Genomic DNA, 6,000 nt, shown 5'->3' with positions numbered 1-6,000 from the left:
AAGCAGCAGATTGTACAGCCGTCGCCGTAGCTCAGTTGGTAAGAGCACCGGACACGACATTCGGAGGTCGTGGGTTCGGATCACACCGGCGGCATGGTTGTTTCTTCTGCTGCTTTATAAGTAATTTTCTTTAAAAAGAAAAAACTAATTGATTGGTACTAGATATTTAAAAAAATAAAAACATTCCCCTGTGCACCTTGGTTTCGGTGACTGTTGGCTTCCTTAAAACGTTTGTCAAACGAGCCCCTCACTTCATTTGCCTTTTCTGCTAATAGCTTAACGGGGCTCTCGGTTCTGGCAGTCTTGATGTCATAGGTAGCGTAAGAGGGCTCTCGCACAGTTTCCGCCCTCGCCGTTAGATGATGTTCTACGTCACACTTGCGGTATTACAGGACGTGCTAGGTCCACCGCTATGGACGAGGGTGGCGCTGGTGAACACTCTCAAGGTTCGCATACACGCAAAACATAAATACCCACGAAAGCAGCAGATTGGACAGCCGTCGCTGTAGCTCAGTTGGTAAGAGCACCGGACGGGATATTCGGAGGTCGTGGGTTCGGATCCCACCGGCGGCATGGTTGTTTGTTCTGCTGCTTTATAAGTAATTTTCTTTAAAAAGAAAAAAACTAATTGATTGGTACTAGATATTTAAAAAAAAATAGAAACATTCCCCTGTGCACCTTGGTTTCGGTGACTCTTGGCTTCCTTAATACGTTTGTCAAACGAGCCCCTCACTTCATTTGCCTTTTCTGCTAATAGCTTAACGGGGCTCTCGGTTCTGGCAGTCTTGATGTCATAGGTAGCGTAAGAGGGCTCTCGTACAGTTTCCGCCCACGCCGTTATATGACGTTCTACGTCACACTTGCGTTATTACAGGACGTGCTACGTCCACCGCTATTGACGAGGGTGGCGCTGGTGAACACTCTCAAGGTTCGCTTACACGCAAAACATAAATACCCACGAAAGCAGCAGATTGTACAGCCGTCGCCGTAGCTCAGTTGGTAAGAGCACCGGACTCAATATTCGGAGGTCGTAGGTTCGGATCCCACCGGCGGCATGGTTGTTTTTTCAGCTGCTTTCTAACTAATTTTCTTTAAAAAGGAAAAAGAAAACTAAATGACTGGTACTAGATATTTATAAAAAATAGAAACATTCCCCTGTGCACCTTGGTTTCGGTGACTGTTGGCTTCCTTAACAAGTTTGTCAAACGAGCTCCTCACTTCATTTGCCTTGTCTGCTAACAGCTTAATGGGGGTCTCGGTTCTGGCAGTCTTGATGTCATAGGTAGCGTAAGAGGGCTCTCGTACAGTTTCCGCCCACGCCGTTATATGACGTTCTACGTCACACTTGCGTTATTACAGGACGTGCTACGTCCACCGCTATTGACGAGGGTGGCGCTGGTGAACACTCTCAAGGTTCGCTTACACGCAAAACATAAATACCCACGAAAGCAGCAGATTGTACAGCCGTCGCCGTAGCTCAGTTGGTAAGAGCACCGGACTCAATATTCGGAGGTCGTAGGTTCGGATCCCACCGGCGGCATGGTTGTTTTTTCAGCTGCTTTCTAACTAATTTTCTTTAAAAAGGAAAAAGAAAACTAAATGACTGGTACTAGATATTTATAAAAAATAGAAACATTCCCCTGTGCACCTTGGTTTCGGTGACTGTTGGCTTCCTTAACAAGTTTGTCAAACGAGCCCCTCACTTCATTTGCCTTGTCTGCTAATAGCTTAACGGGGGTCCCGGTTCTGGCAGTCTTGATGCCATAGGTAGCGTAAGAGGGCTCTCGCACAGTTTCCGCCGTCGCTGTTAGATGACGTTCTACGTCACACTTGCGGTATTACAGGACGTGCTAGGTCCACCGCTATGGACGAGGGTGGCGCTGGTGAACACTCTCAAGGTTCGCTTACACGCAAAACATAAATACCCACGAAAGCAGCAGATTGGACAGCCGTCGCCGTAGATCAGTTGGTAAGAGCACCGGACGCGATATTCGGAGGTCGTGGGTTCGGATCCCACCGGCGGCATGGTTGTGTTTTCTGCTGCTTTATAAGTAATTTTCTTTTAAAGAAACAAATTGATTGGTACTAGATATTTAAAAAAATAGAAACATTCCCCTTTGCACCTTGGTTTCGGTGATTGTTGGCTTCCTTAATACGTTTGTCAAACGAGCCCCTCACTTCATTTGCCTTGTCTGCTAATAGCTTAACGGGGGTCTCGGTTCTGGCAGTCTTGATGCCATAGGTAGCGTAAGAGGGCTCTCGTACAGTTTCCGCCCTCGCCGTTAGATGATGTTCTACGTCACACTTGCGGTATTACAGGACGTGCTACGTCCACCGCTATGGACGAGGGTGGCGCTGGTGAACACTCTCAAGGTTCGCTTACACGCAAAACATAAATACCCACGAAAGCAGCAGATTGTACAGCCGTCACCGTAGCTCAGTTGGTAAGAGCACCGGACACGACATTCGGAGGTCGTGGGTTCGGATCACACCGGCGGCATGGTTGTTTCTTCTGCTGCTTTATAAGTAATTTTCTTTAAAAAGAAAAAACTAATTGATTGGTACTAGATATTTAAAAAAATAAAAACATTCCCCTGTGCACCTTGGTTTCGGTGACTGTTGGCTTCCTTAAAACGTTTGTCAAACGAGCCCCTCACTTCATTTGCCTTTTCTGCTAATAGCTTAACGGGGCTCTCGGTTCTGGCAGTCTTGATGTCATAGGTAGCGTAAGAGGGCTCTCGCACAGTTTCCGCCCTCGCCGTTAGATGATGTTCTACGTCACACTTGCGGTATTACAGGACGTGCTAGGTCGACCGCTATGGACGAGGGTGGCGCTGGTGAACACTCTCAAGGTTCGCATACACGCAAAACATAAATACCCACGAAAGCAGCAGATTGGACAGCCGTCGCTGTAGCTCAGTTGGTAAGAGCACCGGACGGGATATTCGGAGGTCGTGGGTTCGGATCCCACCGGCGGCATGGTTGTTTCTTCTGCTGCTTTATAAGTAATTTTCTTTAAAAAGAAAAAACTAATTGATTGGTACTAGATATTTAAAAAAATAAAAACATTCCCCTGTGCACCTTGGTTTCGGTGACTGTTGGCTTCCTTAAAACGTTTGTCAAACGAGCCCCTCACTTGATTTGCCTTTTCTGCTAATAGCTTAACGGGGCTCTCGGTTCTGGCAGTCTTGATGTCATAGGTAGCGTAAGAGGGCTCTCGTACAGTTTCCGCCCACGCCGTTATATGACGTTCTACGTCACACTTGCGTTATTACAGGACGTGCTACGTCCACCGCTATTGACGAGGGTGGCGCTGGTGAACACTCTCAAGGTTCGCTTACACGCAAAACATAAATACCCACGAAAGCAGCAGATTGTACAGCCGTCGCCGTAGCTCAGTTGGTAAGAGCACCGGACACGACATTCGGAGGTCGTGGGTTCGGATCACACCGGCGGCATGGTTGTTTCTTCTGCTGCTTTATAAGTAATTTTCTTTAAAAAGAAAAAAACTAATTGATTGGTACTAGATATTTAAAAAAATAAAAACATTCCCCTGTGCACCTTGGTTTCGGTGACTGTTGGCTTCCTTAAAACGTTTGTCAAACGAGCCCCTCACTTCATTTACCTTGTCTGCTAATAGCTTAACCGAGGTCTCGTTTCTGGCAGTCTTGATGCCATAGGTAGCGTAAGAGGGCTCTCGAACAGTTTCCGCCCTCGCCGTTAGATGACGTTCTATGTCACACTTGCGGTATTACAGGACGTGCTACGTCCACCGCTAAGTTCGAGAGTGGCGCTGGTGAACACTCTCAAGGTTCGCTTACACGCAAAACATAAATACCCACGAAAGCAGCAGATTGGTCAGCCGTCGCCGTAGCTCAGTTGGTAAGTGCACCGGACGCGATATTCGGAGGTCGTGGGTTCGGATCCCACTGGCGGCATGGTTGTTTTTTCTGCTGCTTTATAAGTAATTTTCTTTAAAAAGAAAAAAAACTAATTGATTGGTACTAGATATTTAAAAAAATAAAAACATTCCCCTGTGCACCTTGGTTTCGGTGACTGTTGGCTTCCTTAAAACGTTTGTCAAACGAGCCCCTCACTTCATTTACCTTGTCTGCTAATAGCTTAACCGAGGTCTCGTTTCTGGCAGTCTTGATGCCATAGGTAGCGTAAGAGGGCTCTCGTACAGTTTCCGCCCACGCCGTTATATGACGTTCTACGTCACACTTGCGTTATTACAGGACGTGCTAGGTCCACCGCTATTGACGAGGGTGGCGCTGGTGAGCACTCTCAAGGTTCGCTTACACGCAAAACATAAATGCCCAAGAAAGCAGCAGATTGGACAGCCGTCACCGTAGCTCTGTTGGTAAGAGCACCGGACTCAATATTCGGAGGTCGTAGGTTCGGATCCCACCGGCGGCATGGTTGTTTTTTCAGCTGCTTTCTAACTAATTTTCTTTAAAAAGGAAAAAGAAAACTAAATGACTGGTACTAGATATTTATAAAAAATAGAAACATTCCCCTGTGCACCTTGGTTTCGGTGACTGTTGGCTTCCTTAATAAGTTTGTCAAACGAGCCCCTCTCTTCATTTGCCTTGTCTGCTAATAGCTTAACCGGGGACTCGTTTCTGGCAGTCTTGATGCCATAGGTAGCGTAAGAGGGCTCTCGCACAGTTTCCCCCCTCGCCGTTAGATGACGTTCTACGTCACACTTGCGGTATTACAGGACGTGCTACGTCCACCGCTAAGTACGACTGTGGCGCTGGTGAACACTCTCAAGGTTCGCTTACACGCAAAACATAAATACCCACGAAAGCTGCAGATTGGTCAGCCGTCGCCGTAGCTCAGTTGGTAAGAGCACCGGACGCGATATTCGGAGGTCGTGGGTTCGAATCCCACTGGCGGCATGGTTGTTTTTTCTGCTGCTTTATAAGTAATTTTCTTTAAAAAGAAAAAAAGCTAATTTATTGGTACTAGATATTTAAAAGAAAATAGAAACATTCCCCTGTGCACCTTGGTTTCGGAGACTGTTGGCTTCCTTAATACGTTTGTCAAACGAGCCCCTCACTTCATTTGCCTTGTCTGCTAATAGCTTAACGGGGATCTCGGTTCCGGCAGTCTTGATGCCATTGGTAGCGTAAGAGGGCTCTCGTACAGTTTTCGCCCTCGCCGTTAGATGACGTTCTACGTCACACTTGCGGTATGAAAGGACGTGCTACGTCCACCGCTATGGACGAGGTGGGCGCTGGTGAACACTCTCAAGGTTCGCTTACATGCAAAACATAAATACCCACGAAAGCAGCAGATTGTACAGCCGTCGCTGTAGCTCTAGTTGGTAAGAGCACCGGGTGCTATATTCGGAGGTCGTGGGTTCGGATCCCACCGGCGGCATGGTTGTTTTTTCTGCTGCTTTATAAGTAATTTTCTTTGAAAAGAAAAAAAAACTAAATGATTGGTAATAGATATTAAAAACAAATATAAACATTCCCCTGTGCACTTTGGTTTCGGTGACTGTTGGCTTCCTTAATACGTTTGTCAAACGAGCCCCTCACTTCATTTGCCTTGTCTGCTAATAGCTTAACTGGGGTCTCGGTTCTGGCAGTCTTGATGCCATAGGTAGCGTATGAAAGCCATCGCACAGTTTCCGCCCTCGTCGTTAGATGACGTTCTACCTCACACTTGCGGTATTACAGGAGGTGCTACATCCACCGCTATGGACGAGGGTGGCGCTGGTGAACACTCTCGAGGCTCGCTTACACGCAAAACATAAATACCCACGAAAGCAGCAGATTGGACAGCCGTCGCCGTAGCTCAATTGGTAAGAGCACCTTACGCGATATTCGGAGGTCGTGGGTTCAGATCCCACTGGCGGCATGGTTGTTTTTTCTGCTGCTTTATAAGTAATTTTCTTTAAAAAGAAAAAATGCTAATTGATTGGTACAAGATATTAAAAAAAACTAGAAACATTCCCCTGTGCACCTTGGTTTCGGTGACTGTTGGCTT

At 46.9% G+C, this 6,000-nt stretch overlaps 5 non-coding genes across 5 annotated transcripts; all 5 read left to right on the top strand.

The window, feature by feature from the left end:
* The first annotated feature begins 499 nt into the window (after positions 1–499).
* On the top strand, positions 500–573 carry TRNAS-GGA (transfer RNA serine (anticodon GGA)). Its single transcript has one exon. It is a non-coding gene; the product is annotated as a tRNA-Ser (tRNA).
* A 408-nt stretch (positions 574–981) lies between these two features.
* TRNAL-CAA (transfer RNA leucine (anticodon CAA)) lies at positions 982–1,055 on the top strand. Its single transcript has one exon. It is a non-coding gene; the product is annotated as a tRNA-Leu (tRNA).
* Positions 1,056–1,466: 411 nt separating this feature from the next.
* On the top strand, positions 1,467–1,540 carry TRNAL-CAA (transfer RNA leucine (anticodon CAA)). The gene has a single exon. It is a non-coding gene; the product is annotated as a tRNA-Leu (tRNA).
* A 1,365-nt stretch (positions 1,541–2,905) lies between these two features.
* TRNAS-GGA (transfer RNA serine (anticodon GGA)) lies at positions 2,906–2,979 on the top strand. The gene has a single exon. It is a non-coding gene; the product is annotated as a tRNA-Ser (tRNA).
* Positions 2,980–4,830: 1,851 nt separating this feature from the next.
* Positions 4,831–4,904, top strand: TRNAS-CGA (transfer RNA serine (anticodon CGA)). Its single transcript has one exon. It is a non-coding gene; the product is annotated as a tRNA-Ser (tRNA).
* The last annotated feature ends 1,096 nt before the right edge of the window (positions 4,905–6,000 follow it).

Source organism: Amblyomma americanum, chromosome 1 (genome assembly GCF_052857255.1).
Source record: "Amblyomma americanum isolate KBUSLIRL-KWMA chromosome 1, ASM5285725v1, whole genome shotgun sequence".
In the NCBI taxonomy this organism is placed as follows: domain Eukaryota; kingdom Metazoa; phylum Arthropoda; class Arachnida; order Ixodida; family Ixodidae; genus Amblyomma; species Amblyomma americanum.
This window is presented reverse-complemented; position numbering and strand designations above follow the sequence as displayed.